Source organism: Clytia hemisphaerica, unplaced genomic scaffold (assembly GCF_902728285.1).
Source record: "Clytia hemisphaerica strain Z4C2 unplaced genomic scaffold, Clytia hemisphaerica genome assembly, whole genome shotgun sequence".
NCBI classification, from domain to species: Eukaryota; Metazoa; Cnidaria; class Hydrozoa; order Leptothecata; family Clytiidae; genus Clytia; species Clytia hemisphaerica.
The window spans coordinates 1,066,335-1,083,242 of record NW_027104293.1 but is presented as its reverse complement, the minus strand read 5'-3'; the positions used below and the strand labels follow the sequence as shown (position 1 = coordinate 1,083,242).

The window sequence follows — 16,908 nt, the reverse complement described above, 5'->3', positions numbered from 1 at the left end:
GTAGAGCTGAAATTAATTTAAAATGTATATTTCATCAAAAAATCAAAACAACATTACAGATTGTTTCACGCCTTATAGACTTTAACATCTCTATTTTATTTCCGGAAGGTTCTTTTTCAAAATTTTCTCCGTTTTGGGGGCTATATATGAAGATGCTATATATCCTATATTTTTAAGTGTATAATTAAATAAAATATAAGATTAAATTTTAAAAAAATATACAAAATTATTTATTTAAAATTAACTTCAATATGAATATTTAATATATTATATATTATATATCTATATTATATATAGTAGATGTAGAGCCTTGGTCAAGAAAGAATCCTAAAAATTGCATTTCACGGCAATTAAGTTTGGATAACCTTTTCTCAAAATGAATCAATTTTTTTTTTTCGATTTACTATTCTAATTATAAAATCCGAACCACTGGAACCAAGTACTGTAAAATAACAAAATAACTTTTTCATTATCGATGACTCTAGACTCTTCGAAGCTTTTTTTATTCTTATTTTTTGAGATTGATTCTCACAGTTTTCAAGTCTGATTCGCACAAAAATAAGGCATAAAATATTCATTTTCAATTTTAAAATTAGATAAAAAACGGACGGAATCAAAAACCGCCACTCTTTACGATTGTATAAATAAACATTTTATTATAATTGACAATAACTGTTCATTAACTTTTATTAGTTTTTTTGTTCCATATTTTTCCTGGCAACTTTATATTTCTATGAATATTTAATTTAACATCTTTATAATTTATTCATAATTCAATTCAATTAATTGTAAAAATAATTGAATGTATTTCATCACAAACAGCNACTAATGTTTTTGAATGAAAAAACAACCAATTATGAGGAAAAAGTCCAATGAAAATCTAGAAAAACGGCGATTTCCGGCACATTTCAGGCATTTTCCGCCGGAAAAATTTTTCTCAAAAATCGGACTCGGCCATGTTTTGAGCATTGTTAATACGCATCTTTGAGCAAAAAATCAGAAAAAACTAATGATAAAATCTCGAGAAAATGCCAAAAAAACAGTTTTTCCGGCATATTTCCGGCATTTTCGGCCGGAAATGAATTTTTTTCAAAAATCGGGCTCCGTCACAATTTAGATATTGACATTTTGCATCAGTGTGCAAAATTTCATGAAAAAATATAAAGTACAGCTCAAGAAATTCAAGAAATACCGTTTCTCCGGCGAAAATCGGCTGTTCCGGCGATTTTTAGAAAGTTCCGGCTTCAAAAATCAATTTTATTGGAAATTGCAACATGCTTGATGGTGGGCATTGCTATCAATAATGTTTTTGAATGAAAAAACAACCAATTATATGGAAAAAGTCCAATGAAAATCCAGAAAAACGGCGATTTCCGGCATATTTCCGGCATTTTCGGCCGGAAAAAATTTTTTCTCAAAAATCGGACTAGGCCATGTTTTGGGCATTGTTAATACGCATCTTTGAGCAAAAAATCAGAAAAAACTAATGATGAAATCTCGAGAAAATGCCGAAAAACCAGTTTTTCCGGCATATTTCCGCCATTTTCGGCCGGAAAAATTTTTTTTTCGAAAATCGGGCTCCGTCACATTTTGGGCATTGCCATTTCGCATCATTGTGCAAAAAATTAGAAAAAACTAATGAGCCGATCCCGAGAAAAGCTGGCAACAGACGAACGAACGGACGAACGAACGAACGAACGAACGGACAAGGGTTAATTTAAAGGACTACCTTAGGTAGGTCCAAAAATAAAATAAAAATAAATATAATATAATATAAAAGTATCACTTGTTTTCGATAAAAAAACCTTATTATATTACGGATTAATCACCCCGCTCCTTCCTTAGCCTGGTTAACCAAGCCAGTTTTTACAAGGCTAAGATACGGCTTACGGCAATATAGCATTATCGGCGCTTTAATGATATTTTAAGATGTACAGAATTTTAAGTTTGCCTTGAAAAACTGGCTTGGGCGAAGCGCGCGTTCAAAAAATGAACGCAAGTTTCGGTTCACTCTGGGTTCATTCTTATCTGGTACTCGATGTAGAAATTTTCTTCCGACACGCTAAAGCTCTGAAGGTCGGGAAAATTATAAACATCTGGAACCTTTGGATTACGGAATTTCTCCTGACCGCGTTCGTAAAATTTAGAAAGAGTCTGGGGACGGTAAAAAGTTACTAGTTACTAACTAAGAGTACACATGCAAAAAAAATTTCCCGTGCGATTTCTACATAGTGCTCCGAACTGAAAAATGTAAACAAAGCAGGACGCGAACTAAAAATTTATTGAGAGTGGCTCTAAACCCAAACTCAATTACAGTTCAATTATAGCAATAAAATGCGAATTCTTTGCTGCTACTAGAATAAATAAGTTTGTCTCCTCACATCGAATGACAATTTCACCTATTCAAGATCTTTCACTGCCTAAAAAAAGTAAACAAGCAATGTCACGAACCAAACAATTAGAAGAGAGTGGCCATGAGCCAAATTTCCCTCAATCTAGTCCAATTTATACAGCAATATGTGAACTTTTTGCTATTTCCAGAATCACTAAGCTTGCCTCAACACACCAAATGAAAATTACACCTGCACTAGATCTTTCACTACCTGAAATATGCATGTTAGCCTCTAAAAATAGAGTTTGGCAAAACAGGCAAAGATGGTCCTATTACCAAAAAATAAAAGCTTTGTCCCCAAGATACTGATACAATATATGGGAACCTTCCTCCAACTTTGTTATTGATGAAGGAGGATTCTGGCTTTTCCAAATAAACAACACACAGGTCATGATCAACAAGTTTGTTGATGTCGGTTGGGGTTGGGCGGTCCGCTGCTCTGCATGGAGGGCGGTCGACAGGCTCTAAAGGTCTAAATTGGAATGCAGCAGTTTAAAATTCCAGCATAAAAATTATTGGTAAAACTAAACAAAACATACCTGATATGCTTTCTTTGATATAACCAGTCAACCACGAAAAACAAATAAATAACAAAAGATAATAACCAATGTCAAGCATTTTTAACTTGGTGCACTTACTAAGAAATTACACTAGGTACTAAATATGATACTGAAAAAGTAATGAAACTGTCAAGTGTCAATAAATCTACCAAAATAAACCAAAAACAGCCAACAATCGAAGGTTTGAGTATTTCTCAAGCCTTCTCAGGCAGCAGAGATTTTCATGCTAAATTCAGTCGGGTGCAACCGATAGTCAAGCAAAAAGTGTAAGGACGGCTAGACACGACTGTGATGCGGTACATCAAACGATGACTACTATAGGTCTCCGATGGTATATTGGTCCGCTCCTTTAGAGCTTTAGCGTGGGCGGCCGCCAATACGCCATCGGAATATCAGATAAGGTTCATTCTGATTGGTCAAAACACAAAAACGATAAATTGTCGTCTGTTTTGAAAACATCTTTTTACTCATGACTTTTTTTGAACATATTTTTTTCCTTTGCTCACCCTCCTTCTTTTTTAATAATAGCCTTTTATCTTACAACATGTAAAAGAAATTTTAAATCAATAAGGAGGAGATTTTTTCTTTTCGTATTTTTATAAAATGGATTCGTTATGAAAAATCTTTTGTTGAAAAATATTCGTTTAGAGAATTATTCAAATTATGTGCATTCACTATAAAAGGCCCGGGAAAGTTTGAATTTTCGCTTTTGTCAGTTGATAAGCTACCGAGTTTACTTGTACTAAGCCAGATATTCAGTCACAACTTAACATCAGATTTTACCTAGTGACTGAATCAATCTGGCTTAGATTTCTAGGCTACTCCTTCCTTACATTTCCAAGCTAAATGTAATCAGTCATATAACTATAAAAATAATATCTTATGATTAGAAAGTGCTATGGACTTGAAATTTTTACCAAAGATAGATAATAATGATAACGGTTTAACCCCGGGGGGGGCACTCGATCTGAAAACGACCATACGTTCGGCCCAAAATTTGGCTTCTAAAATCGGACCCTTACAGTGCAGTGAATTTCCATGAAAAATGATACCCTTACAGTGCACTTTTTTCCAAATTTCTCGCCCGTAAGGGCGAAATTTTTTGCAATTTTCCAAGAAAATGTGGAATTTTTCCTCCAAAATTGACCGATTTTGTGCCAATTTTACCAAAAAATTGGCCTTTTATCACAATTTCCTACCCTTACAGTGCAGTTCAGTGCAGTTTTGTAATTTCCTACCCTTACAGTGCACTAGCTGAACTATGAAAAACCTACCCTTAAGGGCCGAACGTCTGGTAGGTCATTTACCTTGAGTGCCCCCCCCCCCGGGGGTTTAACTTAACTCAGCTAGTTGTTGGTATTTTACAGACCAAAATCAATTATTTATTTTGCAGTCTGAATTTTCTTTCAATTTCAACTGACGTTAATCATTAGGTAGGTCCATCCAGCAGAAAAACAATGATAAAACCGTGCATAATTATTACAATATGCATGATACAGTAATTATGCATAGCTGTATCATTGTTTTTATGGCTGGACTACATAATTATTCAATAGGGTGGCCTCTTTGAAAAAATATCTATAGTGGTCAGAGTATTTTTCAAGAATTTTCCCTTTTTCCATTTTTTTGGGTAAACCAGCTAAAATAATGTAAAGTCCTTCGAGGGGAGATACTTCATATCTTTTTATTAATGTTAAAAGTGTACTGTATATATTGTTATCATACGTCTGTTTCATTTTCGAATGACAGATCTAGTCTTTAGAAAGAGAAATAAGTGAAAGCAAAATTTCACATACATTTAATATCTGTATCTAGTCTACACGTTTGTTATTTTGTGAACCAATAAATTTTGGCTGAGTCTCAATTGTTCTTGATCTTTTGAAATCTTCAGGCTTAAATGTTCTCAAGTTGTTCTTATATCTAAAATTTCTTTTGACTACTGATTATTCTCAAATCAAAACTTAACTTTCCAAAGGCAAAGTTCAATCGAAAGTAGACTCGATTCTAGCTTATTTTTTGGCACTTTGATCATAAATTAACCATACAGGGGTGGACGAACCTTTCCAGGGGGTATTTTGGAGAAGAATTTCCAAGGGGTCTAAGGTGAAAATCGGCGTTTTTCCAAGGGGTCAGGGGTCAAAGCAATGGCTACCTATATTATCCACAGGGTCTACGGAAAATCTTTGTTTTTTTCCTGGGGGTTTGGGAAAATTTTCCCATTTTTCCAGGGGGTATTTTTTGACCTGAAAAGGTTCGAACATCCCCCCCCCCTGTATGGATATTAAATGGAATAGCCCAATGTTCTTATTTTTTGATGCATTTTAAATCGTTTTTTGCCTCGACCCTTTTTGTCCGCTTTTTGTGCCTTATTGTACCCTATTTTGCCCATTAACGGTCAACAAAATATCAGACATCTTAGCCTCAAGCCTGTTCTCAAATTGTTGTTATTATTTGGCCATTTTGAACCTCGTTGTTCTTACAGATTTTTCTTATGAAAAAAGAGAAAAAGCGAAAACCGTGTTTTTTGTAATAAGCGAAAAACATGACTTTTTTAACAACCGAAAAATATGACTTTTAACAAGCGAAAAATGAGATTTTTAACAAGCGAAAATACCATTTTCAACAACCGAAAAACACAACTTATTTAACAAGCGAAAAATGAAATTTTTAACAAGCGAAAATACCATTTTTAACAACCGAAAAATACGACTTTTAACAAGCGAAAAATGAGATTTTTAACAAGCGAAAATACCATTTTTAACAACCGAAAAACACGACTTATTTAACAATTGAAAAATGAAATTTTTAACAAGCGAAAATACCATTTTTAACAACCGAAAAATATGACTTTTAACAAGCGAAAAATGAGATTTTTAACAAGCGAAAATACCAATTTTAACAAGCGAAAATGGCCATTCCGTTTTAACCGCAATAAATAATTTTGAAACAAACGGCACGTCATAAGTTCCCATGTTGCCTAACCGCTTACGCCAACGAGACACACAAATACTTATAGCGTGTAATTTACAGACCTTTATTAAGAAAGCTCCCAACCCTACCAGTGCCCTTACAAGGATCCCTACAGGATCCTAAGTTAAGTCACAGGGTACGAATGTCCCTAAGAAGGCCTTCGGCCTTATATTGTGACTCTCGAGCTCCAACCCTAACCCTAACTGATAATAACCAAACCCCCGTCTAGGTCCGCGGATTGAAAAATTTCACTTGCATCCTGAAAAGCACATGCTGTTGTTTATCCGTGCAGTGCTGGATGAAACCTTTTTCCGTCATGCTCTGATGCCGGTTATCCCGGGAAAAATAGCGGAAAAATCTCGGAAAAGAAGAATCTTGAGTAGTGCGCGCGGGAGAGAAATGTAGTCTTATGCAAAACGACGGTGCAAATGCTTTGAGTTCGTGGCCTGAAAAACACGAGTAATACCCGAGTTATGAAAAACCCGAGTTATGACTATCCCGTGAGTCACAGCTCAAATAGATATTTTCTCTGTAGAAAACTTGGCCTCTGGTGGTACACCCAGGGTATATTATGACATCTCGGTGCAAGCTGGCTCTGTGCACGAGATTGGTTTGAACCAACAACCTTAAGGTCGCTACCCACTCAGCATTTTATGGTCGTCGAACAAGGTGCGCGGCTTAATTATTGCATAAATTACATAAATCAAGCCTTTAAAGGCTGTCGCTTTGAGCGCAACAAGAGTTGAAACTTTTCAACTTTTTTCGCTAGGCTGTGCAGCTTCCCTATTGTTCTTTTTTAATTTGCCAATCAGAAGCAAAAAATATCAACAATAGAAAAAAGGAAAAAATGTTCAGAACCCCTTTATTTTGGATCAGTGGAATGAGAAAAGCGTCCAGCGACCAAAGCGCCCGAGCCGTGCGCCTTGTTCGCCGAACATAAAATGCTGAGTGGGTAGCGGCCTTTACACGAAAACAACCAACAAAAAATCCGTAAATGAATCGAAATGGTTATAAACTGTCTGATATCTGTATGTGCCGTCGTTTCTCTGATTTAGTACGACACAAATAATTATTTTGAAGGGTTCGCAAAAATAAAATGCGGATTTCAGAAGCGGTACAAACTATTTAGCCGTACTGTTGATTAGAGGGAAAAAACACATACCTAACCTACCCACCTAGGTCGGACACTAGGCCGGATTCACCCCATTCTTTCACTGGGCGAAATCTTGTCTTTCCATTTTCGAAAGATGTTGAGAAGATCAACTTTCAACAAATTTCCAAAATTTTCAAAAGATGAAGTTTCAAATTTGTTGAAAGATATTGGAAGCTCATCTTTCGATGTCTTTCGACTTTTAGGAAGATGAACTTCTCTATTTTTCCAAGATTTGGAAAGACGAACTTACAAGTTTGTTGAATTTTGTTGAAAATTCATCTTTCAACAACTTTCTATTTTTCGAAAGACGAACTTCTCTGTATTTCAAAAGTTTTGAAATATGAACTTTCAATTTTTCAAAAAGATGTTGAAAAGGAGTCTGCTAAATTACGTGGGTCGCGTGGGTGTCGTGGGTCCGTGGGTTACGTGGGTCCGTGGGTTCGTGGGTCACGTGGGTTCGTGGGTTAGAAAAGTGCGTGGGTTCGTGGGTCTGAAATGTGCGTGGGTCCGTGGGTTCGTGGGTCAGAATTTTTTCTACGTGGGTTCGTGGGTATTTTTTTTTACGTGGGTTCGTGGGTCCAACTTTTTTTTACGTGGGTCGAAATTTTTTTTACGTGGGTCGGAATTTTTTTTACGTGGGTCCAATTTTTGTTTACGTGGGTCGGAATTTTTTTTACGTGGGTCCAATTTTTTACGAGCTGGTCAAAAAGATTTTTTTTAAAGAATGGGAGACGACAAAAGTTGCCCCCCCCCTAATATGCCCAACATATTAAATTCATCGCTACACGTTTTTTTTTTATAAGAACATCAAAAAACTTTGAAGCCTTCGGATGTTCTTAACTTTTTGGGTTTTAAGCCTAAAAATCTTCTTAAAATGTTCTTATTTTCTGCATTTTGTGAGAAAATTGGTGCCATTTCTTATAAAATTGCGTGTTTTAGAGTCCACCAAGCCTTAAAATGTTCTTACAATGTTCTTAAATTTTTGGCCTCGAAGCCTTATGTTCTTATATACTTTGTTCTTATAAAAAAAAACGTGTATCTAAAACCTGAGAGCCTTACTAGCTACTGATTGGTGTCAAATGTCAACCTATATCCTTTTACACTATCCACATCATATTGAGCATAATAAGAAATGCATTATATTTTATATTTTATGATTATGTCATTATTTTTGTAAACCACGCTCATTTATTCAACAAAATAATGAATTAGATTCATCATTCTAAAACCACTCTCTCAGAGCCTGATTGGTTGTCATTGGTTGTTGGTTGTTGGTTGATTTTCTCTTTTTCATTTAAAAATGAGCGGAAGCCAAAAAAAACAGGTGAGAAGCCGAAACAATTTTTTGATAAAATTAACAATAGCCTATTAAAAGATAAAGCGAAATGAAATTTGTTCGTATAGTGAAACAATATATGACACGAATGCATATATTTCAGCAATGTAAGAGAGACGCCATACACGTTTTTTTTATAGGAAATCAGAATTCGAAGAAGCCTTCTAATGGTTTCAAGCCTTAAAATGTTCTTAATTAAAGTCTTTTAATTCATGTGTACATAATCAAAAATGAAAAATGTTCTTATTTCTTTACTCTTGATTCTCCAAAGCCTCCAAATGTTCTTAACCTGTTTTTAATTATTTTTGAACTCGATGCCTAATGTTCTTATATACTTTGTTCTTAGCGAAAAACGTGTATGGCGAAAGCCATCTTCTTTCGCGACATTGCCGTTCTAATTTTTACTAATTTATCTTTTGCTTTTTGAGTTTCACTTTTTGTCATAACAGTATTTTTTTACTCCGCTGATCAACTACGTTACAGAGCACATTTGTTTTTCTTTATCGCTTCGGAATATTACATCTCACTTCGATTCGTATATTTTCGTTTATTTTTAACACATATTTTTCTTGGCATTTTGTTTTGGCTTTTTGGCTTTTTTTGCATCCAAAACCATGGCAACAACAAACAGGTAAGAATTATCTTTCCTTATTCTATAAGCTCTCTAGAAAAATTGCTGGTGAAAAGTTGTATTAACTCTTTCGATACCGCCCCAGCCAAAATCCTTCCTATAGAAATGACGTCTTTTTCACCTTATAGCCTCTGATAGGGGAGACGACAAAAGTTGGACCCTCGTGCAATGTGGACCCCATTATGGACCCTCTAGAAAATGGCGGGAAATGCATTTTGGGTAATTTTAATGCATTATGGTAAAAATTGGATCTAGGAATCCTCAAAATTACAGATCAGACTGTCTAGTGTGTCAAATGACTGTTTTGTTAGTGTTATTTGTTAAATAAATTCTTCTCTCTAAAACCACTCTCTACAGCCTTACTAGTGGGGGCGTACGGATTATCGGTATATCCTTTTTTTGATTTGTATTTCGGGATGAAAGGGTAAAATCGATCGGTACTCGGTATTCCAACAACGAATCGGTATCGGTAATTGACACCTTTTTTGGTCGGTATTTTGGAATTTCTTGAGAAAACATCGGTATTTCGGGATAAAGTGGCATATCCTGGTGAAAGAAATGCTCTAAAATAGCCAGAATAAACTTGTTTTTAATGCATCGGGAATTGCCCAAAATGCATTCCCCGCCATTTTCTAGAGGGTCCATTTTGGGGTCCACATTGGGGTTCATATTGGGGTGGGTCAAACTTTTGTCGTCTACCCATCTGATAAATATTTTCACTCGCTTTGAAACTGCATTTTCTTAGAATTTACTTTTGATTAAAAACGACGGTTTCAAGTCTTATTAGTGAGTAAACTCCCTGCAAACATTCTCATTTGACAATTGCTAGAATCCGGAAATTCTCTCTTTCTGGCCGTATTGAAAGAGTTGTTAACAAAGGTCAAAAATCTTTAAATCTACTTTTTTGGATCCATTTATCAAAAAACTTGTTTTTAGCACTGGCAAGTACAATCATGGTCATAATATTTGAGACAAAGGGGAATTCCCAGCAAATTTTTAGAACCACAAATGATTTGGAAATGCTTTAACTTACGGTGGGAATATAGAGTTTTAACTCTGAGTTGGTAAACTGTCATTACGTGTGGATGGTGCACTATCGGTGATTTACGAGAGACCGGAAGCAGTTGAGAGAAAATTTTATTTCTGTCCAAAACAGAACTGTGTTCTGCAGTTTCCAGTGTGGTCAAATATTAGACCACCTGGAAACACAAGTGAACTTAAATTCGAGGATGGCGTCACACTTGAAGACATTTCATTTTATACTGATATTTGATTCATTCGGTTTTGCAAAAGTGTAGTTTTTAATTAGAGAACCGTAATAGCAAGCACAGAACGTTGTTTTAACGTCCAAACAATGTTGTTTTCACATCAGAACATTATTTGGACGTTGAAACAATGCTGAAATAATGTTGTGTGTCTGGGAAGCTATTGTTAAAAAATCCCTTGCAGTAAAATTATTTTTCTTAATTTCACGTTCTTAAGATGTTGTTCTTAATTTTTAAACATCTCTGACTCAATGTTCTTATAAAAGTAAAGTATCTGCAACATGCAACACTGTTTCAACCTCCAAATAACTTTCTGATGTCGAAACAACATTGTTTCAACGCGTCAAAACAACGTTCAGTCTCTGGGGTTATTACGGTTCTCTAAAGACAATGTATCTTTTTTGAAGACTGTCATTTCTTTTAAATTTCCATTGAAGCCGTTAAGTACAGCACGAGTGTGTCAATTGAAAAACGGTATACTCATAGTAGTAATTTTTAGGAAATCTTCTTTTTTAGCTTGGCTGTCTATATGTCCTACATTAAATTTTCTTTATATTCTCTATGCTAGGTGTTGCGACGATGGGTTTGCTCTCTTTGCGGATAGGCCCTGCATTGGAACAAACATGACTCGTAGCGCATAGAATAGATTTAATCACAAGACAAACATGTTTTTGTTTTGCAATCCCAATCGCGTAGGTTTTAATCAATTCACATAGGCCAGTACCATAGACTATTCCCCTTTCAGGTGATAATCAGAAATCACGCGATCACTGAAGTGGTACCAACTCTACTTACGGATAGGCCCCGTTTTAGTAATGGTATCTCTACAGTGATTGCCCACTTCTCTTACTAATCTACTTCTCTTTTACATATTATTTTCTCCTAAAAAAAAGAAAACTGAAGTATTTATGTCTTAGAGATTTTTAAACAAAACTGTACATTTTCTTTATATACTTATATATTGCACGAAGAAAAGGATCTTACTGGCGTTTTTTAGTATTGTGTTGTTTATTCTTGATAATCAGTTGCTTTTTATAAGTTAGTTTACTGCCAGGAGAAGCCAATGGGCGCAGGCGGTGGGCGCTTTTATGACTGGCCACTGTTAACCCGTTGTTTCGGTGTCGATGTTGCAACTTCTTTATAAACTTATTATATAGATAGATATTCGATATACCAATATATACCTAATATCTGGTGATAAAGAGATTAGAAAACGTATAAATCTTTTATTAATATGAATAGCGTACTCATATATTTCTTTTGTTTTCATTTTTAAAAGAAAAAGCTAATCAGTTTTAAATCTCACTTGTTTCATTATAAAAAAGATTGTTTCAGTATGTACATTCTTTACAAAAGTCCTGCCTGCATATTTCTAATTCTTTTTACTTCACACAGAGCTTGCAAAAAAATTGTTCTTCTTATGTTTCTAGAAAACATTCCGACCCACGTAAAAAAAACATTTGACCCACGTAAAAAAAAATTTGACCCACGTAAAAAAAAATTGGACCCACGTAAAAAAAAATTGGACCCACGAACCCACGTAAAAAAAATACCCACGAACCCACGTAGAAAAAATTCTATTCCATGTTGCTGAAAGAAGGACGCGCCAAAACGTTTACGAACCAAAGTCCGCACTGATGAATACCGGGGGTCAAAAAGACTATTTGAAGCATAATTTTTGACGTTTAAAACACAAGAAGATACTAAAATATCTAAATTTCTTGTAAAATGTAATAATTTTAAGTGTATTACATACACAGTTTATGGTTAAATACTGTAAATATAATATCCACATCATTGGAAGTACTTTTGCAAACCCCCGGAAAAAAACTTAGATTATTTTCGAATGTTATGATTTATGATTGCCGGCAAATTTCTTTTTGTAATTTTGAAACTGGAAGCTGTGGATGGTGGAGTGGAAGGCAGTGTACTGTGTGTGATGAGGAAGACAGCAAACCAAAGCAAAGCCAAAATGCAGTGCAAATGGAAACTTTATTCTAAAGATATGAAATGGGAATCAAAAGATGCTAAGGTGAGCTCCTTTTTATATACTTGTAATTATCAACCACACGTATGACTATACATACACATACACATGGCTGCACCAGGGCAGTTCCAGTTATAGTCTGTTAACCCCCAGTGGACGATGTGGATTTTCCACAACAATCTACTTTTGAAAAACTTCCAGGTATTAGCCTCCCAGGCCAGGGGGAGGCACTTAGGCAAAATTGGGTATGTTTCGCTGCTGGTGACAGGGTCCCATTTTTAGGCTCCATAGCCATCAGACGGGTGACCAATTAAATCAGAAAAATTTCAAAACAAATGAACTACGCAGCTCTGCTAGTAGTAGTACTCTACCATTTCTGTTTTGATTTAATGTTGTATTTTAATGACCAACCAGCCAGGTCAATCATTCGAGAGCTATGCATGTTAGCCTCCACTGATGCAAGTTGCCCAATCTCACGGTATATGACAGGTTCCCAAAAATTTAGACTTTTGATTATTTTGGACAATCTTCAGGGTGGAAATCAGAAAATCTTTTAATTTTTCATCTACTTTTATTAACTTTTGCCACTTTTCAGGGTGAAAATGGGAAAAATTTTCAATTTTTCGTTCAGTGCCCCACCCCCTAGGTGAAAGCCTCCTTTTCAAAAGTTTTCCACCAAGGACGTTTTAATACCAATTTTTTATCTATTATAATGTGTAATGTATATACAGGAATTCTTCTTGATAATCAACCAAGTAGGGGGTCAAGCAGCTAGAGGACCCTGCCGACGCACCGGACTTAACGAACACCGGACACGCGAAAGTCCGGTGTAAAATGAGAATTTTTTTACCACCGGACAATCTCTACACCGGACTTAAGGAAGTCGGATGTCCGGTATCGGAGAAGGCTATTTTTTCCCACCGGACAATCAAAACACACCAGACATGACAAGTCCGGTGCGTCCGGTGTTTCTTAATTTTTCGTTTCATAAATGTCCGGCGTCCAAAATTCCCTGCATGCAACACCGGACTGACACCGGACTTATTGCGTCCGGTGTAGCGAAAGGATACTTTTTGCCACCGGACAAATACACCGGACAGTCCGGTGCGTCGGCAGGGTCCTGCAGCTAGTACAAGACATGTCATCTAAATGCCTTTTCGTAAGAAGCTGGTAACATCATCACACATACCATGAGTGGTCCTAAATCCGACAGCCCTGCCTAAATCCGACGTGGTCTTTCAAAGATACAAACTAAAATGAAAACAATATACATATACCGCGCGGTATATGCGTGCGTCCCGCGCGGCCGGATGCGTCTGAAGCAAACATAGAATTTTTTTCATACCCATTATTTGGGGGGTTGGAATTAAGCAAGGCTGTCAAATTTAGGACCACTCACGGTATACACTTAGTACTACCCTTGAAAGTAGGTTTTCGACCGTTACAGTGACAGATAAAAAGAATATAATCAGATAAAATAATATCTGGTCCCTTTAGAACCTTTGAATTTTTTCATCTTTCAATAGGAGATTACAACATTTTAGGAAATATTTTAGATAATAAATTTCTCTGACAACACGCAAACCGATTTTAAGATTTTTGTAAGGAAATCAAATTCACATAACACACCACCAGGTACCAACTGGTATGATGTCTTGTACTAACTGCTTGATCCCCCTGGGCCAAAGCTGGTCACTTTTGTTTTAACTAGTTGTCTTTCCATTTTCAGGAAAGGAAACTATGAAACTAGGAAACTATGATTGCTTATAAAAAATGTGTAGAACAGAGAAATTACTTTTTAAACTCTGAGGTGGCAAGCTTTACAGTGTGTCAAATTTTCATAAAACTTTCATGTTTATAGGATACATTGAATGTGTGTCGACATTGAGCCATTGAAGTTTTGGGGATTTCATTGAAAATAGATTCATTTTATCCATTGAACAAGGAACAAAATACAACACGGTAAGTATTTTTTGTAATATAATTCAGTAATACAAGACTATTGATGATACTATTCCATTGTACATCAAAAGAAGCTAAAATCTTGTTACAGTACACAAAGTCTTGACCTAAGTTCAAAATATTTTTGAAAAAAGGTTTTTGTAACCTTTTTTATAACTCTTTAGAAATAGAAACAATCTGAATAATTTGTCTTACTTAAGGGTCTTTCTACTATAGTCTACTGAAAGCTGTAAATAACTTATCAACAATTTTACAAACCTCTTTTAGTTTTACAACATTTTGTATGCCTGGATTTCAATACTGATTCAATTTCTATTTGTTTTATTAGGGTCATGACGTAAGGACAGTTACTGGCTGATTTTGAAATGCACTTGAAAAACGATGCTGCAAAACAAAAATGTATGTATATGCTTCATGTGGTAGTTCGTTTCAACTTCGAAAATAATAACTTGGTAATATTTTCATTGCAATAATTGGTTGCTGAATGATAGAAGGTATTCTTGTACTCTTTAATGCTTAATTGTAAGAGTCAATCTGTACCATCTTCAAGGGATTGACAATACTGTACCATCACGTGTTGTATAGCACAATAACCTCAGTCTAATAAGTGAACAACTAAACTGAAGACTGGAGTGAGATTGTGGGTCATATTTTTGGAAAATATCACCGTAATATAATTTTATAAGACCCCCTCCCATTTTATGAATTTTTTTCTGAAAAGGGCTTAAAAACCTTCATCTTCGACTACTCTAGGTCCCAAGTATATTATAAATTATGATAAAATATTGCAAAATCTAATAAAAGTGGGGGTCTGAATAACAAGGTGGAGTTTAAAAATTTTCGGTCTGGTTCAGATTTATGCTTCTTTTACTGTGTAGATTTTTCGTTGGATAATGTGTTTAAGGTTTGAAAATATTCTTCAAAAGCATTCAAAAATATCCCAGAATATGTTAAATTGAGAAAATGGAGAGACTTTTGGTTTACCCCTGAAATTAATTTTGTCAAAATGTCGGAGTCCACAATTTTTAAAAAAAAATTACAAAGTAGGTGGGACGTTTATTCAGACTAGGGCATTTTGGGAAAATCATCTTAATATCAGTTTTTAATAATGACTTGTACTTTCAGGTACTTTATGGTTTTTCTACCCTCCCCTATAATTGAGCACAAAAGAGTTTATTTGGCATAGCTTTCATTATTCATAGTGTCATCTTTTTAGAGTGATTTGCATAATTTTTTAATTTATTATACAGTATTTTTATATTTTTCATATTTTTTACTTCATTAGTTTTTATATTTATAATACCGGCTAATACCCTCAGGCGCCCAAATCTTCCCTAAAACCCCACCGCCCATAATTTTGTTCCACCACAGATTCGAGAGTCTTGTTTTAATTATCAAAAAAATATTAGAAATTGTTTTGAAGCACCTGGTATATAAGTTGAACCTTTTTGACGACGATGTGAGGAATCAATTCCAGTTTCCCAAACATTGAAAGTTTGCTCTCTCTCTCTCTCTCAAACTCGCAAAGGGACCACACAATTTTTTATACTTATGTATAAGGGTATTTTAAATAGTGCAATTTACACATTATGCTTGTTTTTTTTTGTGATTTAGGAGATTAAATTATTTGTAACTTTGTTAACTGAGGCTCAGCTCATGCTTTATAGGCAATGTTTAATTTTTCCAAGAGATCTGTCTGGATATGCTTGTTAGCAGTATGCTTATAAAAATGTCTATAATTTAGTAGAATTGATCTCCATTGTAGAAAGCATTCCCAAAGTATTTAACGAGGATTTCGCACTTACGGGAATAGAAATTTCAATGTATCCTTTAATGTCCTTTGAAGTCCTATGGCCAATCTATTCCTTGATAGGGACTAAGATTCTAAAAACTTATAATTCAGATTAGTTATTTTATTATTGAAAATGAAATTAAATTATAGAAATTACACGCATTTTTTATAAGAACCAGTAAATTCTTGCTCAGGCTGGGCTGTTCTTAATTTTTGCAATTTTCCAGGCTTAAATGTTCTTATGATGTTCTTAGCCGCTTAGTTTCTTTACTTAAAAATCTGTTAAAATCTATTGAAATTAGTGTTTTAATAATTTCTGAAAGCTGAGGCTCAGATTGTTCTTAATTGTTTTTAGGTTTTGGCCAAATTTCAGCCTCGTGTTCTAATAAAATTGTTCTTATACAAAACGTGTAATTTGTCATTCAGAATTATTTTATTTAGACTACTTAATTTTTTAGCAAAAAGTCATCACTACCGTACTATTTTGTTTCATATTTTCTGTTCTCTATGCTTTGTAAATATATGAATTGTTCGTTTTAAAATGTCACAGAAAAAATTTATCCGCACATAAACACAAATTATTTAAAAGATCTCTCATTTACTTTTGAAGACTTGTCAATGAAAGATTACGAAGAAAGCAAAAATCATCTTCCAAAGTATTTAGAAAATTTCGGAATATGAAATTTCAACATATTAGGAAGTTAGGAATTTAATTTTTCAAGCCTGTTTGAAAGTTTGAGAATGTGGTCTTTCAACTTTTTTGGAAAGTTGGGAAGACGATCTGGTCGAAAGATGTTGGAAGGTAAGGTGCACAACTTCCCAATCCTTGTTGAAAGACCAACTTTAAAACCTGTCGAAAG

At 34.9% G+C, this 16,908-nt stretch overlaps 1 long non-coding RNA gene across 1 annotated transcript; it reads left to right on the top strand.

The window, feature by feature from the left end:
* Positions 1-12,220: 12,220 nt before the first annotated feature.
* On the top strand, positions 12,221-16,314 carry LOC136817166 (uncharacterized). Its single transcript, XR_010848041.1, has 3 exons — positions 12,221-12,339; positions 14,156-14,256; positions 14,585-16,314. It is a non-coding gene; the product is annotated as an uncharacterized lncRNA (long non-coding RNA).
* The last annotated feature ends 594 nt before the right edge of the window (positions 16,315-16,908 follow it).